The sequence below is a fragment of the Triticum urartu genome, chromosome 7A (assembly GCF_056163025.1).
Source record: "Triticum urartu cultivar PI428250 chromosome 7A, HENAU_Tu73, whole genome shotgun sequence".
NCBI classification, from domain to species: Eukaryota; Viridiplantae; Streptophyta; class Magnoliopsida; order Poales; family Poaceae; genus Triticum; species Triticum urartu.
This window is the reverse complement of record NC_141879.1, coordinates 525,113,677-525,134,037: the sequence shown is the minus strand read 5'-3', so window position 1 is coordinate 525,134,037 and position 20,361 is coordinate 525,113,677.

The window sequence follows — 20,361 nt, the reverse complement described above, 5'->3', positions numbered from 1 at the left end:
TCTGAGGATTATCCTCATTGCTGCGTAGAAGAATTATGTCCTTGATGCTCCGCTAGGTGACGGACCTATTGCAGGAGCAGATGCAGACGTTATGAACGTTTGACAAGCTCGGTATGATGACTACTTGATAGTTTAGTGCACCATGCTTTACGGCTTAGAATCGGGACTTCAATTTTTTTTTGAAACTCCATGGAGCATATGAGATGTTCCAAGAGTTGAAATTGGTATTTCAGACTCATGCCTGTGTTAAGAGGTATGAGACCTCTGACAAAGTACATTGCCGACAAGATGGAGGACAATAGGTCAGCTAGTGAGCATGTGCTCAGAATGTCTGAGTACTACAATCACTTGAATCAAGTGGGAGTTAATCTTCCAGATAAGATAGTGGTTGACAGAGTTCTCTAGTCACTATCACCAAGTTACTAGAAATTCGTGCTAAACTATAATATGCAAGGGATAACGGAAACGATTCCCAAGCTCTTCGCGATGCTGAAATTGGCGAAGGTAGAAATCAAGAAAAGCATCAAGTGTTGATGGTTGACAAGACCACTAGTTTCAAGTAAAAGGGCAAGGGAAAGAAAGGGAACTTCAAGAAGAATGACAAGCAAGTTTCCACTCCCATGAAGAAGCCCAAAGCTAGACCCAAGCCTGAAATTGAGTGCTTCTACTACAAAGGAAATGGTCACTGGAAGCGAAACTGCCCCAAATACTTGGCGGATAAGAAGGATGGCAAAGTGAACAAAAGTATATATGATATACATGTTATTGATGTGTACATAGTATCCCCTGGGTATTTGATACTGGTTTAGTTGCTATGATTAGTAACATGAAACAGGAGTTATAAAATGAATAGAGACTAGTTGAGGGCAAGGTGACGATGTGTGTTGGAAGTGATTCCAAGGTTGATAAGATCACCATCGCACACTCCCTTTACCTTCGGGATTAGTGTTGAACCTAAAATAAATGTTATTTGGTGTTTGCGTTGAGCATAATATGATTGGATCATGTTTATTGCAATACAGTTATTTATTTAAGTCAGAGAATAATTGTTATTCTGTTTACATGAATAGAACCTTCTATGGTCATACACCCAAGGTGAATGGTTTATTGAATCTTGATTGTAGTGATACACACATTCATAAATATTGAAGCCAAAAGATGCAAGGTTAATAATGATAGTGCAACTTATTTGTGGCACTACCGTTTATGTCATATTGGTGTAAAGCGCATGAAGAAACTCCATGCTGATGGGCTTTTGGAATCACTTGATTATGAATCACTTGATGCATGCGAACCATGCCTCATGGGAAAGATGACTAAGACTCCGTTCTCCAGAACAATGGAGCGAGCAACAGACTTATTAGAAATAATACATACTGATGTATGCGATCCAATGAGTGTTGAGGCTCGTAGCGGGTATCGTTATTTTCTGACCTTCACAGATGATTTGAGCAGATATGAGTATATCTACTTAATGAAACTCAAGTCTGAAACGTTTCAAAAGTTCAAAGAATTTCAGAGTGAAGTGGAGAATCATCGTAATAAGAAAATAAAGTTTCTACGATCTGATCACGGAGACGAAATATTTGAGTTATGAGTTTGGCCTTTAGTTAAAACAATGTCGAATAGTTTCACAACTCACGCCACCTGGAACACCACAACGTAATGGTGTGTCTAAACATCGTAACCGTACTTTATTAGATATGGTGTGATCTATGATGTTTCTTACCGATTTACCACTATCATTTTGGGGTTATGCATTAGAGACAGCTGCATTCACGTTAAATAGGGCACCATCTAAAAATCCGTTGAGACGACACTGTATGAACTGTGGTTTAGCAAGAAACCTAAGCTGTCGTTTCTTAAAGTTTGGGGTTGCGATGCTTATGTGAAGAAGTTTCAGCCTGATAAGCTCAAACCCAAATCGGAGAAGTGCGTCTTCATAGGATACCCAAAAGAAACTATTGGGTACACCTTCTATCACAGATCCGAAGGCAAGATCTTTGTTGCTAAGAGTGGATCCTTTCTAGAGAAGGAGTTTCTCTCGAAAGATGTGAGTGGGAGGAAAGTAGAACTTGATGAGGTAGGTGTACCTTCTCTCGAATTGGAAAATGGTTCATCACAGAAATCAGTTCCAGTGATGCCTACACCAATTAGTGAGGAAGCTAATGATGATGATCATGAAACTTCAGATCAAGTTACTACCGAACCTCGTAGGTCAACTAGAGTATAGTCTGCACCAGAGTGGCATGGTAATCCTTTTTGGAAGTCATGTTACTATACCATGACGAACCTACAAACTATGAGTAAGCGATGATGATCCCAGATTCCGTGAAATGGCTTGAGTCCTTGAAATATGAGATGGAATCCTTGTATGAGAACAAAGTATGGACTTTGATTGGCTTGCCCGATGATTGGTGAGCCATTGAGATCAGATGGATTTTCAAGAGGAAGACGGACGCTGATAGTAGTATTACTATCTACAAAGCTCGAATTGTCTCAAAAGGTTTTCAACAAGTTCAAGGTGTTGACTACGATGAGAGTTTCTCACTCATATCTATGCTTGAAGTCTGTCCGGATCATGTTAGCAATTGCCGCATTTTATGAAATTTGGCAAATGGATGCCAAAACTACATTCCTTAATGGATTTCTTAAAGAAGAGTTGTATATGATGCAACCAGAAGGTTTTGTCAATCCGGAAGGTGCTAACAAAGTGTGTAAGCTCCAGTGATCCATTTATGGACTGGTACAAGCATCTCAGAATTGGAATGTACGCTTTGATAGTGTGATCAAAGCATATGGTTTTATACAGACTTTTGGATAAGCCTGTATTTACAAGAAAGTGAGTGGGAGATCTGTAGCATTTCTGATATTATATGTGGATGACATATTTTTGATTGGAAATAATACAGAATTTCTAGATAGCATAAAAGGATACTTGAATAAGAATTTTTCAATGAAAGACCTCAGTGAAGCTACTTACATATTGGGCATTAAGATCTATAAACATAGATCAAGACGCTTGATAAGACTTTCGATGAGTACATACCTTGATAAGATTTTGAAGGAGTTCTTGCTTGAGTTGTAAGGTGTGAAGTTGAGTAAAGACTCAAAACCCGACAAGGGCAGAAAATAGAAAGAGAATGAAAAGTCATTCCCTATGCATCAGTCATAGGTTCTATAAAGTATGCTATGTTGTGTACCAGACCTATTGTGTACCTCACCATGAGTTTGGCAAGGGGGTACAATAGTGATCCAGGAGTGGATCACTAGACAACGGTCAAAATTATCCTTAGTGGAATAAGGACATATTTCTCGGTTATGGAGGTGATAAAGAGTTCATCGTAAAGAGTTATGCCGATGCAAGCTTTTACACCGATCCAGATGACTATGAGTCTCATTCTGGATACATATTGAAAGTGGGAGCAATTAGCTAGACTAGCTCCATGCAGAGTATTGTAGACATAAAAAATTTGCAAAATACATATGGCTCTGAATATGACAGACCCATTGACTAAGCTTCTCTCACAAGTAAAACATGATCACACCTTAGTACTCTATTGGTGTTAAATCACATGACGATGTGAACTAGATTATTGACTCTAGTGCAAGTGGGAGACTGAAGGAAATGTGACCTAGAGGCAATAATAAAGTTGTTATTTATATTTCCTTATATCATGATGAATGTTTATTATTCATGCTAGAATTGTATTAACCGGAAACTTAGTACATGTGTGAATACAAAGACAAAACAGAGTGTCCCTAGTATGCCTCTACTTGACTAGCTAGTTAATCAAAGATGGTTAAGTTTCCTAACCATAGACATGTGTTGTCATCTGATGAACAGGATCACATCATTAGAGAATTATGTGATGGACAAGACCCATCCATTAGCTTAGCATAATGATCATTTAGTTTTATTGTTATTGCTTTCTTCATGACTTATACATGTTCCTCTGACTATGAGATTATGCAACTCCCGAATACCGGAGGAACTCCTTGTGTGCTATCAAACGTCACAACATAACTGAGTGATTATAAAGATGCTCTACAGGTGTCTCCGATGGTGTTTGTTGGGTTGGCATAGATCGAGATTAGGATTTGTCACTCTGTTTATCGAAGAGGTATCTCTGGGCCCTCTCAGTAATGCACATCACTATAAGCCTTGCAAGCAATGTGACTAATGAGTTAGTCATGGGATGATGCATTACGGAACGAGTAAAGAGACTTGCCGGTGACGAGATTGAACTAGGTATGTTGATACCGACGATCGAATCTCGGGCAAGTAACATACAGATGACAAAGGGAACAACATATGTTTTTATGCGATTTGACCAATAAAGATCTTCGTAGAATATGTAGGAACCAATATGGGCATCCAGGTTCCGCTATTGGTTATTGACCGGAGATGAGTCTTGTTCATGTCTACATAGTTCTCAAACCCGTAGGGTCCGCATGTTTAACGTTCGATGACGATATGTATTATGAGTTATGTGATTTGATGAACTGAAGGTTGTTCAGAGTCCCGGATGTGATCACGGACATCATGAGGAGTCTCGAAATGGTCGAGACATAAAGATTGATATATTGGACCATGTTATTCAGACACCGGAAGTGTTCCGGATAGTTTCGGATAAAACCCGAGTGCCAAAGGGTTACCGGAACCCCCCCTGGGAAGTTATGGGCCTTAGTTGGCCTTAAGGGGAGAGAGAGGGCCGCAACCAGGAGGTGGCGCCCCCAAGGGGAGTCCGAATAGGACAAGGGGAGGGGGCGCGACCCCTCTTTCCCTCTTCCTCTCCTTCCTTCTTCTCCTAGTTGGACTAGGAAAGGGGGGAACCTACTCCTACTAGGAGTAGGATTCCCCTCTTGGGGCGCGCCCTAGGGGCCGGCCGGCCCTCCCCTCCTCTCTGGTTTATATACGGGGGAGGGGGCACCCTATAGACACACAAGTTGATCTTTAGCCGTGTGCGGTGCCCCCCTCCACAATTTCCACCTCGGTCATATTGTCGTAGTGCTTAGGCGAAGCCCTGCGTCAGTAACTTCATCATCACCGTCACCACGCCGTCCTACTGACGGAACTCACCCTCGGCCTTAGCTGGATCAAGGGTACGAGGGACGTCACTGAGCTGAACGTGTGCAGATCGCGGAGGTGTTGTGCGTTTGGTACTTGATCTGTTGGATCGTGAAGACGTTCGACTAAATCAACCGCGTTACTAAATGCTTTCGCTTTCGGTCTACGAGGATACGTAGACACTCTCTCCCCTCTCGTTGCTATGCATCTCCTAGACAGATCTTGCATGATCGTAGGAAATTTTTGAAATACTATGTTCCCCAATAGGGGGCACCACTAGAACGCACAACAACGATTGTTAGCCGTGTGCGGCACCCCCCTCCATAGTTTATGCCTTCGGTCATATTGTCGTAGTGCTTAGGCGAAGCCCTGCGCGAATCACTTCACCATCACTGTCACCACGCCATCGTGCTGAGGAAACTCTCCCTCGACACTTTGCTGGATCAAGAGTTCGAGGGACGTCATCGAGCTGAACGTGTGCAGAACTCAAAGGTGTCGTACGTTCGGTGCTTGATTGGTCGAAACGAGAAGAAGTTTGACTAGGTCAACCGCGTTGTCAAACGCTTCCGCTTTTTGTCTACGAGGGTACATGGACACACTCTCCCCTCTCGTTGATATGCATCTCCTAGATCGATCTTGCATGAGCGTAGGAATTTTTTTGAAATTGCATGCTACTTTTCCCAACACTTACCACCTTATAAATGAAATCTTTTGTTTTCACCAAGAATGGCATCTCCACCTTTTTTGGAATGGCACTTGGCTACTTTCCAAATCCCTAGATACAACCTTCACTCTCACTGCACCAGCCCCGCATCATGGTTTTGCAAGTCATGCAGAAAATCTTTCTATCTAACCTACGAAAATGGAGAGCTCTTAATGCGTTAGTGAGTTTCCCTCTATGGGAGAAAGAGAGGATGCTAATCTTGGATCTGACCGAGGGGCATTTTTGGGGAGTAGCCCCCTTCAGATGAAACTTCCTGGCACATACACTAAGGGAACCATGCCACTATGGTCATCTATATCATTAGATCATGTTGCTTCACTAGACTTTCATGAACCATCCTCGAGTGTTGCTTCCATCGAGTTGTGGTGTCTTTGTTGCAAAGATTTTGGGCCTAATGACAATGTTGACGATCGGTTCCTCACTCGGGGTATGTTGTTCTCCCCTCAAAATGCCTACCATCTAATCTTCGATGAGGACTACTTGGACACCAATGCCTTCACATTTGGTCGCCCAAGTCACCAATCAAGGTGCAAATATTTGGGTGGTTGCTCTTTAGAGATTGTATGAATACTAAGGAAAATTTAATCTGCAAGGCCATCCTCCCCACACCATCTGCCCCAGATGTGATGATGCTCTCGAGGATGTAATGCACATCTTCCTCATGTGCACGTCGATATCCCAATTTTCGGTTGCACTCTACCTGCATGTGCCCTCCTCCATCTACTTGATTTGGGATATGGCCACCCCCTTGGCCTCGACGGCAACATTTGGCCCACAGTCGCTTTCTCCATTCATTGGAGCTTCGGGTTGCTTGTAATGCTCATGTTTTCATGAATGTACACTCACTGTCAATGTAATACCCAAGAACATTATTTTGGATTTCATTCTTTGGTGGGTAGATATAGGTTGCAACAAATGTATGCCACCATGTCATGGCGTCAATACCTCTCTTGCACGTAAACTCCTTGTCCCCGGTTAATTACTCAAAGAATCTTAGTGTGTGTGTGTTGGGGGGGATCAACTAATAATGGAAACAAAATCTCATGCACATTGTGGTAGGCCTTTGTTGAAGATGTGCATGGGATCAGCTAATATGTGATCCCATGCACACATCCCACGCCACCACACATGCCATCTCATCGAAGGTCCCCTTAACAAGCATGTGATTTTTTTTCCATTATATTATAGCATTTATATTCACAATATTTTTTGACTACATAATAATCAAATGCAATATATAACATTCATAGTTTTAGTGTATATATATTATTAATTCAACTAAGCATGTTTATACAATCAAACCACCAAAATATATTGCAATCAATTTTGCAGCAACGCGCTAGTTATTTTCTAGTTATTTTAGTTAGGCTAACTTGTTGGTGGCAGCAAACTCTCAGCAGGGCGTTGTAGGTTAGCATTTTTATAAAAAAAATCGACTGCTAATGTCAGCAAATATCTTAAGAAACCATTTGCAAATGTAGTGGTGTGATTAAGTGTTAACTGGCAAAGTAGTTATTAATTGTAAGAGCAATTGAAAGCTTGCGACCGTTGAGACTTTCATAAGAGACGCCTCAAACAAAGCTCAGAACTGCAGAGCAAAACGATCAGCGTCGGACGTACAAAGAAAGCATTACATTGCCCGTATGAACATCAGAAACAATATAAGAACATCATAGCTATTTTTCGATTTTTTGAAAAGGAGAATATACCCGGCCTCTGCATCTGGACGATGCATGCAGTCATTTTATTAATTATTCATAAAAACCTTACAAAGGTAATACATCAATAAGTCTGAAGCCACCATCTTGGTGATGCTTGTCGCTACTCATATCCCTTTGATGAAGGGGTGCCGAATGGCCGAGCATAATACCAAACAGACATCGCACCAAAGCCTAACATCTAAAGCCAGAAGCCCCATCCAAGCCACTACCTGGGCTAGGTCACATACCGGTCGGTGCACTCCCGGTGAGCACCACATGCGCACGCTGCAAGGCCATCACCTCCATCTTCCATTGATCCATCCTCAAAGCAAAACTGATGCATCGACCTTGACAGGCCTCCCTGCCATCGACGCCGCCATGATGCCAGACAGCATCTGTAACGCCTCGGATGTAACATTCCATAATTGTAACTCCAACTCTTGCCTTTTCCGGCTAAGTTATATGCTATATCCTCTGTGGTTGGGTTTTGTCTTCGTTTTGCATTTTGTTGTTCATGTCATGCATTTCATCTCTTGTCATCATGTGCATCTCATTTGCATTTGTGTTCGTCTCATGCATCTGGTCATTTTCCCCGTTGTCCATTCCGGAATCCGCCACTCACACATGCACCCGTTGCACCCGTCGGATCTATTTTCGTGAGCGGGAGAAAAACGTTCTCCGAATGGGCCGAGATTTATCGAGTCGCCTTGGTACATCACCGGTAGTGTTGGGGATATAACTATTGGGTATGACCCGCCCAGGAGGGACCGGGTTATAGCGTTGGAGGTTTGTTATGACAATGCCTAGGAAGGCGATTGAATATGGCGGTTCACGAAGCAGGCTTACTGAAGGGCCAAAACCCAAGGGCGACTTAAGGCCCGGAGGTGTAAACCGCCATATATGTATGACTTGTATTATAAGGCATGTGTAACTAGTCACCGAGCCGGACACGTTGTGTATGAGCCGACCGGGACTCTATGAGCCCCTCGGTGTCAACCTATGTATATAAAGGGACGACCCGGCGGCGATTCAGAACAAGAAACAAAAGATCAAGAACTAGGTCAAGCGTATTCGCTCCCTGGTAATCGAAACCCAAGCAATACCACCTCAAACTAACTAGGCCTTTACCTTCACCGCAAGGGGCCGAACCAGTATAAACTCATGTGTCCTTTGTCCCATTTAATCCCTTTAAGCTAACCTAGTTGCGATGGCTCCACGACTAAGTTCTTCTGCTAGTACATCCGCCTATCAAATTTCGTTCCATTTGGAGGTCGTTTGATGCCCTAACGGTTAACCGGGTAACCACAAAAAACCCTATTTCATTGCAGCCCAACACCCCTCCAAAACAGCCCACTAGCCCATCTAAACCCCCTCCATGCTCTCCGTCGTTGGATCACGATCGTGTGGGTGAAAACCGCACCTCATTTCGACTCTCCTAGCTCCCTCTACATATAAAAGGCCCCTTCCCCTCCATTTTTGGGTGAAACCCTAGTTCCACCCTCTCCCGCCGCCACCGGACGCGTCCGCGACGGCCGGACACGTCCGTCACCGCCGCCCCGACGAATCGCACGCCGCCATCTTTCCACTCCGCCGCCCACCGCCATGCGGCCCCGATCCGGCCCGCGCGAGCCCGCGCCTCCGCCGCCGCCTGCCGCCTGCCTCTGCCGCGACCCGCCATCGCCGCCCGCCGTCCGCCATCACCGGCCCGCGCCGGAGCCCGCCGTGGTCCGCCGTCCTGTTGCCCGTCTGCCGCCGCGCCCCGCCTCCGGCGACTGTTCTGTGCCGCCTCTCCCCGCCTCGCCGGACCCCGCTACCCTGGTCATCTCCTTCATCTCCGATGAGCTCGGCTGGCCACCTCGGTTCGCGTGCCGCGGACGAACCCTAGATCTGCAAGGTGATATTTTCGTCTAAGTCCCTGAGATCCAATAATATGTGACCCTCTTTGACATGCCATATCTCCATGCTCGTAGCTCCTATTTGCGCAAATGATATATCGGAACATTCATCTCGTGATGCTCTTCATGTTAGTGTCATCTTCTGCATGTTACTGTACATGTTGATGCCTTAATCTCCGTTGCAAAAGTGCTATATGATGTTGCCTGCTGGAATCCATCATAACTTGCTGATTTGTCATTTTCATTGCATTTTGCATGTGCATCCTTTGAGCACCGTGTTTACATGTTTTAGGAGCATCTCCATGCCATCTTTACAGTGGTGCAATCCATGTATTTTTATGAGCTCTGTGGTGACTAGCACAAGCATGCAAAGAAGGCTACATGATGTTGCTGATTTTAGACGATATTTTTGCGGTCTTTTCCTGTCACATTATGTTGCTATGTTGTCTTGTTGCCTCAAGTAGATCCATGCATATTTTGATGAAGTTCAGTAAGAGCGTTTTGAAGATATAGTTGTGTTCTATCTACGCATGCCTCTGGTTGTAATTATGGAATAGTGTAGCTTGTCATTACCATGCTCTACTTTTGCCAAATATTGTTGCTGGCAGATTGTTAACATGAAGTGCATTTTTGCCATGAGTTTTGCTAGTGATCTGTGCACCCTATGAGCTCTCTCTTGCCATGTTTAGATTCATAAATGTGTCTTCTTACGGTTGGTTACCTTGTGATGCCATGAAATGCTTTGTGGTGAGTGGTATGAGCTTGCAAAGTTGCTATCATGAATCTGTTTCTGCCATGCCATGTTTTTCTACAAAGTCTGAAACTGATCATATCACTTGCCATGTTTGCATGGGCGCTACCTCATTTTATGTGCATCTTTGGCTCAAGCTCAGTAAGGGAGTTTTGTTCTTTGCCTTTAGTACTAGCATGCCATGCCTTTGTTTGCCATGATATGTTCCCGTACCATGTTGTTTTCTAGCTCTAAACATTGCTACCTGATACTGTTTATACCATGTTTAGTATTTTCACCAAGTCTGTGAAGTTTTTATCATTTGCATTTTTGCCATGCTATTTTAGGCTTGTTCTAGCGAGTGCTAGAAGTAGCTCAGTGTTCATGATTTGTAGAGCTTCACTAGTACTTCACTGCCATGTGCTTTGTTGCTATGTTGGAGTGCTTTAGCATAGTTTCATGATGCATCTTAATTGTTATGATGCTGTTAAGCGCAGGTTTGCATCGTTCTTATTTTGCTCAACATTTGCAAACCGTGCATCCGTTTCCAGTGATTTTTATATCGATTTCAACCGAAATAATTCACTCTTTCCAGCGGTAGACTTGGTTTGCCAAGTTGATGCCTTGATCATCTTTTCCCTTTCGGAGTACCCATATGTATTGCACATCATACCTTGCATTCCATGCCATGTCTTGCATCATGTTGCTTGTGCATTGCACCGTGATTGATTGTTGTTCTGTTGCTTGTGTTCTTGCTTCGGGTAGAGCCGGGAGACGAGTTCGTGAACTAGGATCCTGTTGAGTATGTTTACAAGGAGAAAGCTTTCGACAACCCTGAGAACTTTCCAAGCAAGATGATCATTACCCCTGATATCACTTCTATCTTTGCTTGCGAGTTGTTCATTCTATCGCTATGTCGCGCTACCTACCACTTATTTATCATGCCTCCCATATATCCATGTCAAGCCTCTAACCCACCTTCCTAGCAAACCGTTGTTTGGCTATGTTACCGCTTTTGCTCAGCCCCTCTTATAGCGTTGCTAGTTGCAGGTGCCTTGTGCTACCTCTTGAGCACTGCGTTGGTTTTCCCTTGAAGAGGAAAGGGTGATGCAGTAAAGCAGCGTAAGTATTTCCCTCAGTTTTTGAGAACCAAGGTATCAATCCAGTAGGATACCACGCGCGAGTCACCTCGTACCTACAAAAACAAATAAGAACCTCGCAACCAACGCGATAAAGGGGTTGTCAATCCCTTCATGGCCACTTGCAAGAGTGAGATCTGATAGAGATAATAATAATAAGATAAATATTTTTGGTATTTTTATGATATAGATTGAAAGTAAAGATTGCAAAATAAAATATATTGGAAACTTGTATGATGGAGAATAGACCCGGGGGCCATAGGTTTCACTAGTGGCTTCTCTCAAGATAGCATAAGTATTACGGTGGGTGAACAAATTACTGTCGAGCAATTGATAGAAAAGCGAATAATTATGAGAATATCTAGGCATGATCATGTATATAAGCATCATGTTGACAAGTAGACTGACTCCTGCCTGCATCTACTACTATTACTCCACACATCGACCACTATCCAGCATGCATCTAGAGTATTAAGTTCATAAGAACAGAGTAAGGCCTTAAGCAAGATGACATGATGTAGAGGGATAAACTCATGCAATATGATGTAAACCCCATATTTTTATCCTCAATGGAAACAATACAATAAGTGTCGTTTCCCTTTCTGTCACTGGGATCGAGCACCGCAAGATTGAACCCAAAGCTAAGCACTTCTCCCATTGCAAGAAAGATCAATCTAGTAGGCCAAACCAAACTGATAATTCAAAGAGACTTGCAAATATAAACCAATCATACATAAAAGAATTCAGAGAAGATTCAAATATTGTTCATAGATAGACTTTATCATAAACCCACAATTCATCGGATCTCGACGAACACACCACAAAAGAAGATTACATCGAATAGATCTCCAAGAGAATCAAGGAGAACTTTGTATTGAGATCCAAAGAGAGAGAAGAATCCATCTAGCTACTAGCTATGGACCCGAAGGTCTGAAGTAAACTACTCACACATCATCGGAGGGGCCATGGAGTTAATGTAGATGCCCTCCGTGATCAATGCCCCCTCCGGCGGAGCTCCAAAAAAGGCCCCAAGATGGGATCTCTTGGGTACAAAAGGTTGTGGCGGTGGAAATAGGGTTTCATGGTGCTCCTGGATGTTGCGGGGTATATGGATATATATATATAGGAGGAAGAAGTAGGTCGGTGGAGCAACGAGGGGCCCACGAGGGTGGAGGGCGCGCCCAGGGGGTGGGCGCCCCCTGCCTCGTGGCCTCCTCGATTGTTTCTTGACATCCACTCCAAGTCCCCTAGATCACGTTTGTTCCAAAAATAATGCTCCCGAAGGTTTCATTCCATTTGGACTCCGTTTGATATTCCTTTTCCGTGAAACACTAAAATAGGCAAAAAAACAGCAATTTGGGCTGGGCCTCCGGTTAATAGGTTAGTCCCATAAATAATATAAAAGTGTAAAATAAAGCCCATTAACATCCAAAACAGATAATATAATAGCATGGAACAATCAAAAATTATAGATACGTTGGAGACGTATCAAGCATCCCCAAGCTTAATTCCTGCTCGTCCACGAGTAGGTAAAATGAAAAAAACAGATTTTTTGATGTGGAATGCTTCCCAACATATTTCTCAATGTAATTTTTCTTTATTGTGGCATGAATGTTCAGATCCGAAAGATTCAAGATAAAAGTTTAATATTGACATAGAAATTATAGTACTTCAATCATACTAACTAAGCAATCATGTCTTCTCAAAATAACATGGCCAAAGAAAGTTATCCCTACAAAATCATATAGTCTGGCTATGCTCTATCTTCATCACACAAAATATTAAATCATGCACAACCTCGATGACAAGCCAAGCAATTGTTTCATACTTTTGATGTTCTCAAACTTTTTCAATCTTCACGCAATATATGAGCGTGAGCCATGGATATAGCATAATGGTGGAATAGAATGGTGGTTGTGGAGAAGACAAACAGGAGAAGATAGTCTCACATCAACTAGGCGTATTAACGGGCTATAGAGATGCCCATTAATAGATATCAATGTGAGTGAGTATGGATTATCATGTAACGGATGCACTAGAGCTATAAGTGTATGAAAGCTCAACAAAAGAAACTAAGTGGGTGTGCATCCAACTTGCTTGCTCTCGAAGACCTAGGGCAATTTGAGGAAGCCCATCATTGTAATATACAAGCCAAGTTCTATAACATAAAATTCCCAATAGTTTATGAAATTGACAACATAGGATAGTAACATTGTCCCTTCTCTCTTTTTCTCTCATTTTTTCTTTTTTTTATTTCGGCCTTCTTTCTTTTTTTCTTTTGGCCTCTTTTCTTTTTTTCGTCCAGAGTCGCATCCCGACTTGTGGGGGAATCATAGTCTCCATCATCCTTTCCTCACTGGGAAAATGCTCTAATAATGATGATCATCACACTTCTTTTTACTTACGACTCAAGAATTAAAACTCAATACTTAGAACAAAATATGACTCTATGTGAATGCCTCCGGCGGTGTACCGGGATATGCAATGAATCAAGAGTGACATGTATGAAAGAATTATGAATGGTGGCTTTGCCACAAGTACGATGTCAACTACATGATCATGCAAAGCAATATGACAATGATGAAGCGTGTCATAATAACGGAAAGGTGGAAAGTTGCATGGCAATATATCTCGGAATGGCTATGGAAATGCCATAATAGGTAGGTATGGTGGCTGTTTTGAGGAAGATATATGGTGGTTTTATGGTACCGGCGAAAGTTGCGCGGTACTAGAGAGGCTAGCAAATGTGGAAGGGTGAGGGTGCGTACAATCCATGGATTCAACATTAGTCATAAAGAACTCACATACTTATTGCGAAAATCTATTAGTTATCGAAACAAAGTACTACGCGCATGCTCCTAGGGGGATAGATTGGTAGGAAAAGACCATCGCTCGTCCCCGACCGCCATTCGTAAGGAAGGCAATCAATAAATAAATCATGCTCCGACTTCATCACATAACGGTTCACCATACGTGCATGCTACGGGAATCAAAAACTTCAACACAAGTATTTCTCAAATTCACAACTACTCAACTAGCATGACTCTAATATCACCATCTCCATATCTCAAAACAATCATCAAGTATCAAACTTCTCATAGTATTCAATGCACTTATATGAAAGTTTTTATTATGCCTAAAAGCAAATTGCCATGTTGTTCTAAAGGACTCTCAAAATAATATAAGTGAAGCATGAGAGATCAATTATTTCTATAAAATAGAACCACCGCGTGCTCTAAAAGATATAAGTGAAGCATTAGAGGAAAAACTATATAGCTCAAAAGATATAAGTGAAGCACATAGTGTATTCTAATAAATTCCGATTCATGTGTGTCTCTCTCAAAAGGTGTGTACAGCAAGGATGATTGTGTTAAACTAAAAATAAAATACTCAAATCATACAAGACGCTCCAAGCAAAACACATATCATGTGGTGAATAAAAATATAGCTCCAAGTAAAGTTACCGATGAACGAAGACAAAATAGGGGATGCCTTCCGGGGCATCCCCAAGATTAGGATTTTTGGTGTCCTTGGATTTACCTTGGGGTTCCTTGGGCATCCCCAAGCTTAGGCTCTTGCCACTCCTTGTTCCATAATCCATCAAATCTTTACCCAAAACTTGAAAACTTCACAACACAGAACTTAACAGAAAATCTCGTGAGCTCCGCTAGCGAAAGAAAACAAAACACCACTTCAAGGTACTGTAATGAACTCATTATTTATTTATATTGGTTTTAAACCTACTGTATTCCAACTTCTATATGGTTTATAAACTCTTTTACTAGCCATAGATTCATCAAAATAAGCAAACAACACACGAAAAACAGAATCTGTGAAAAACAGAACAGTCTGTAGTAATCTGTAACTAACGCAAACTTCTGGAACCCCAAAAATTCTAAAATAAATTTCTGGACGTGAGTAATTTATCTATTAATCATATTCAAAAATAATTAACTAAATATCACTCTCCAATAAAAAATGGCAGCAATTCTCGTGAGCGCTAAAGTTTCTATTTTTTTACAGCAAGATCAAAAAGACTTTCCCCAAGTCTTCCCAACGGTTCTACTTGGCACAAACCCTAATTAAACACAAGAACACAACCAAAACAGAGGCTAGATAAATTATTTATTACTAAACAGGAGCAAAAAGTAAGGAATAAAAATAAAATTGGGTTTCCTCCCAACAAGCGCTATCGTTTAACGCCCCTAGCTAGGCATAAAAGCGAAGATAGATCTAGGTATTGCCATCTTTGATAGGCAATCCATAAGTGGCTCTCATAATAGATTCATATGGTAATTCAATTTTATTTCTAGGGAAGTGTTCCATGCCTTTACTTAACGGAAATTGGAATCTAATATTCCCATCCTTCATATCAATAATTGCACCAATCGTTCTAAGGAAAGGTCTACCAAGAATAATAGTACATGAAGGATTGCAATCTATATAAAGAACAATGAAATCTACGGGCACATAATTCCTATTTGCTACAATAATAACATCATTAATATTTCCCATATGTTTTTAATAGTGTAATCCGCAAGGTGCAAGTTTAGAGAACAATCATCAAATTCACGGAAACCGAGCAAATCACACAAAGTTTTTGGGATCGTGGAAACACTAGCACCCAAATCACACAAAGCATAGCATTCATGATCTTTAATTTTAATTTTAATTGTAGGTTCCCACTCATCATAAAGTTTTATAGGGATAGAAACTTCCAACTCAAGTTTTTCTTCGTAAGATTGCATCAAAGCATCAACGATTTGTTTAGTAAAAGCTTTATTTTGACTATAAGCATGAGGAGAATTTAGCACGGATTGCAACAAGGAAATACAATCTATCAAAGAGAAATTATCATAATTAAATTCCTTGAAATCCAAGATAGTGGGTTCGTTGCTATCTAAAGCTTTGACCTCTTCAATCCCACTTTTAACATTTTTTGCATCAAGATCTAAAAACTCCAAAATTTTGGGACGCCTTCTAACTAAAGTTGACTCATCTCCAGTCCCATTATTATCAAGATTCATATTGCAAAAAAAAGATTTAATAGGGGACACATCAATAGATCTTCATCCTTTTATCATGAAAACTAGAAGAACACGCTTTCAAAAAGCAATCTTTCTTAGCACGCACCCTAGCGGTTCTTTCTTTGCACTCATCAATGGAAATTCTCATGGCTTTGAGAGACTCATTGGTATCATGCTTAGGTGGAATAGATCTAAGTTTCAAAGAATCAACATCAAGAGAAATTCTATCCACGTTCCTAGCCAACTCATCAATCTTAAGCAATTTTTCTTCAATCAAAGCATTGAAATTCTTGTGCGAAGTAATAAATTCTTTAATACTAGATTCAAAATCAGAGGGCATCTTATTATAATTTCCATAAGAATTGTTGTACGAATTACCATAATTATTAGAGGAATTACTAGGAAATGACCTAGAATTAAAATTACCTCTGTACGCGTTGTTACCAAAATTGTTCCTACCAACAAAATTCACATCCATAGATTCATTATTATTCTCAATCAAAGTAGACAAAGGCATATCATTAGGATCAGTAGGAGAACACTTATTAGCAAACAATTTCATAAGTTCATCCATCTTTCCACTCAAAACATTAATCTCTTCAATTGCATGCACCTTTTTACTATTAGATCTTTCAGTGTGCCATTGAGAATAATTAACCATAATATTATCTAGGAGTTTGGTAGCTTCTCCTAAAGTGATTTCCATAAAAGTGCCTCCCGCAGCCAAATCAAATGATTTCTAGAAGCAAAATTCAATCTGGCATAAAATTTTTGTATAATCATCCATAAATTCAAACCATGTGTAGGGCAATTATGTATCATTAATTTCATCCTCTCCCAAGATTGTGCAACATGCTCATGATCAAGTTGCTTAAAATTCATAATATCGTTTCGAAGAGAGATGATCTTAGCGGGAGGAAAATACTTAGAGATAAAAGCATCTTTGCAATTATTCCATAAATCAATACTATTTTTAGGCAAAGACGAAAACCAAGCTTTAGCACGATCTCTAAGCGAAAATGGAAATAGCTTAGGTTTAACAATATCATTATCCACATCTTTCTTCTTTTTGCATATCACACAAATCAACAAAGTTGTTTAGATGGGTAGCGGCATCTTCACTAGGAAGGCCAGAAAACAGATCTTTCATGACAAGATTCAGCAAAGCAGTATTAATTTCACAAGATTCAGCATCGGTAAGAGGAGCAATCGGAGTGCTAATAAAATCATTATTGTTGGTATTGGCAAAGTCACACAATTTAGTATTATCTTGAGCCATCGTGACAAGCAAGCAATCCAACACACAAGCAAACAAGAAATAGGCAAAAGAGGCAAATTGAAAAAGAGAAGGGGAACGGAAAAAGAGGGCGAATAAAACGGCAAGGGTGAAGTGGGGGAGAGGAAAATGAGAGGCAAATGGCAAATAATGTAATGTGAAGGATAAGAGTTGTGATGGGTACTTGGTATGTCTTGACTTGGCCTAGATCTCCCCGGCAACGGCGCCAGAAATCCTTCTTGCTACCTCTTGAGCACTGCGTTGGTTTTCCCTTGAACAAGAAAGGGTGATGCAGTAAAGCAACGTAAGTATTTCCCTCAGTTTTTGAGAACCAAGGTATCAATCCAGTAGGATACACGCGCGAGTCACCTCGTACCTACACAAACAAATAAGAACCTCGCAACCAACACGATAAAGGGGTTGTCAATCCCTTCACGACCACTTGCAAGAGTGAGATCTGATAGAGATAATAATAATAAGATAAATATTTTTGGTATTTTTATGGTATAGATTGAAAGTAAAGATTGCAAAATAAAATAGATTGGAAACTTGTATGATGGAGAATAGACCCGGGGGCCATAGGTTTCACTAGTGGCTTTCTCAAGATAACATAAGTATTATGGTGGGTGAACAAATTACTGTCGAGCAATTGATAGAAGAGCGAATAATTATGAGAATATCTAGGCATGATCATGTATATAGGCATCACGTCCGTGACAAGTAGACCGACTCCTGCCTGCATCTACTACTATTACTCCACACATCGACCGCTATCCAGCATGCATCTAGAGTATTAAGTTCATAAGAACAGAGTAACGCCTTAAGTAAAATGACATGATGTAGAGGTATACACTCATGCAATATGATGTAAACCCCATCTTTTTATCCTCGATGGCAACAATACAATACATGTCGTTTCCCTTTCTGTCATTGGGATCGAGCACCGCAAGATTGAACCCAAAGCTAAGCACTTCTCCCATTGCAAGAAAGATAAATCTAGTAGGCCAAACCAAACTGATAATTCGAAGAGACTTGCAAAGATAAACCAATCATACATAAATGAATTTAGAGAAGATTCAAATATTGTTCATAGATAGACTTGATCATAAACCCACAATTCATCGGATCTCTACAAACACACCGCAAAAGAAGATTACATCGAATAGATCTCCAAGAGAATCAAGGAGAACTTTGTATAGAGATCCAAAGAGAGAGAAGAAGCCATATAGCTACTAGCTATGGACCCGAAGGTCTGAAGTAAACTACTCACACATCACCGGAGGGGCCATGGAGTTGATGTAGAGGCCCTCCCTGATCAATTCCCCCTCCGGCGGAGCTCCGGAAAAGGCCCCAAGATGGGATCTCTTGGGTACAGAAGGTTGCGGCGGTGGAAATAGGGTTTCGTGGTGCTCCTGGATGTTTGCGGGGTATATGGATATATATAGGAGGAAGAAGTAGGTCGGTGGAGCAACAAGGGGCCCATGAGGGTGGAGGGCGCGCCCCCTGCCTCGTGGCCTCCTCGATTGTTTCTTAACGTCCACTTCAAGTCCCCTAGATCCGTTTGTTCCAAAATTAACGCTCCCAAAGTTTTCATTCCGTTTGGACTCCGTTTGATATTCCTTTTCTGTGAAACACTAAAATAGGCAAAAAAACAGCAATTTGGGACGGGCCTCCGGTTAATAGGTTAGTCCCAAAAATAATATAAAAGTGTAAAATAAAGCCCATTAACATCCAAAACAGATAATATAATAGCATGGAACAATCAAAAATTATAGATACGTTGGAGACGTATCACCTTGCAGGTTGTTACATGTTTGGAACATGGATATGTTGGGATATCACAATATCTCTTATTTAATTAATGCATATATATACTTGGTAAAGGGTGGAAGGCGAGGCCTTTTGCTTGGTGTTTTGTTCCACTCTTGCTGCCCTAGCTTCTGTCATACCGGTGTTATGTTCCTTGATTTTGCGTCCCTAACACGATGAGGGTTTATGGGCCCCTCTTGATAGTTTGCTTTGAATAAAACTCCTCCAGCAAGGCCGAACCTTGGTTTTACCATTTGCCTAATAACAACTAAAACTTGCATAGGTACTTTCCGGACCCCGTGGATTTAATCAACCCCCCCCCCCCCGGGGCCAGTGCTCCTCATGAGTATTGGTCCAAACTAGAGCAACGTGCGGGACCGCCCCTTGGCAACTTGGGTTATGTTGGTACCTGTACGCTTAGCTCATCCGGTGTACCCTAAGAACGAGATCGCACCACTCTATCAGGCTAGGTCGGTGCATCGGGAGGTCTTGCTGGACTAGTTTTACCATTGTCGAAATATCTTGTGCACTAGGATTCCGGGTATGATCGAAGGGTCCCGTGATGGAGGATTGTCTCCGCGGATCGTGAGCTTGTCATGGGCTAAGTTGGGACACCCCTGCAGGGTATAAACTTTCGAGAGTCGTGCCCGTGGTTATGTGGCAGATGGGAATTTTCTAATATCCGGTTGTAGAGAACTTGACACTTGAGTTAAATTAAAAGACACCAACCGCGTGTGTAACCGTGATGGTCTCTTTTCGATGAGTTTCAGGAAGAGAACACGGTGGGGTTATGTTTGAACTTAAGTAGTTCAGGATCACTTCTTGATTACCTCTAGTTTAAGACTGTTGCGTAGTTTCTCATCTTACTCTTGAACTCGTATGTTAGCCACCATAGTTGCTTAGTGCTTGTTGCAGCTCCACCTCATAACCATATCCTACCCATAAGCTTAAATAGACTTGATCTCGTGGGTTTTGAGATTGCTAAGTCCT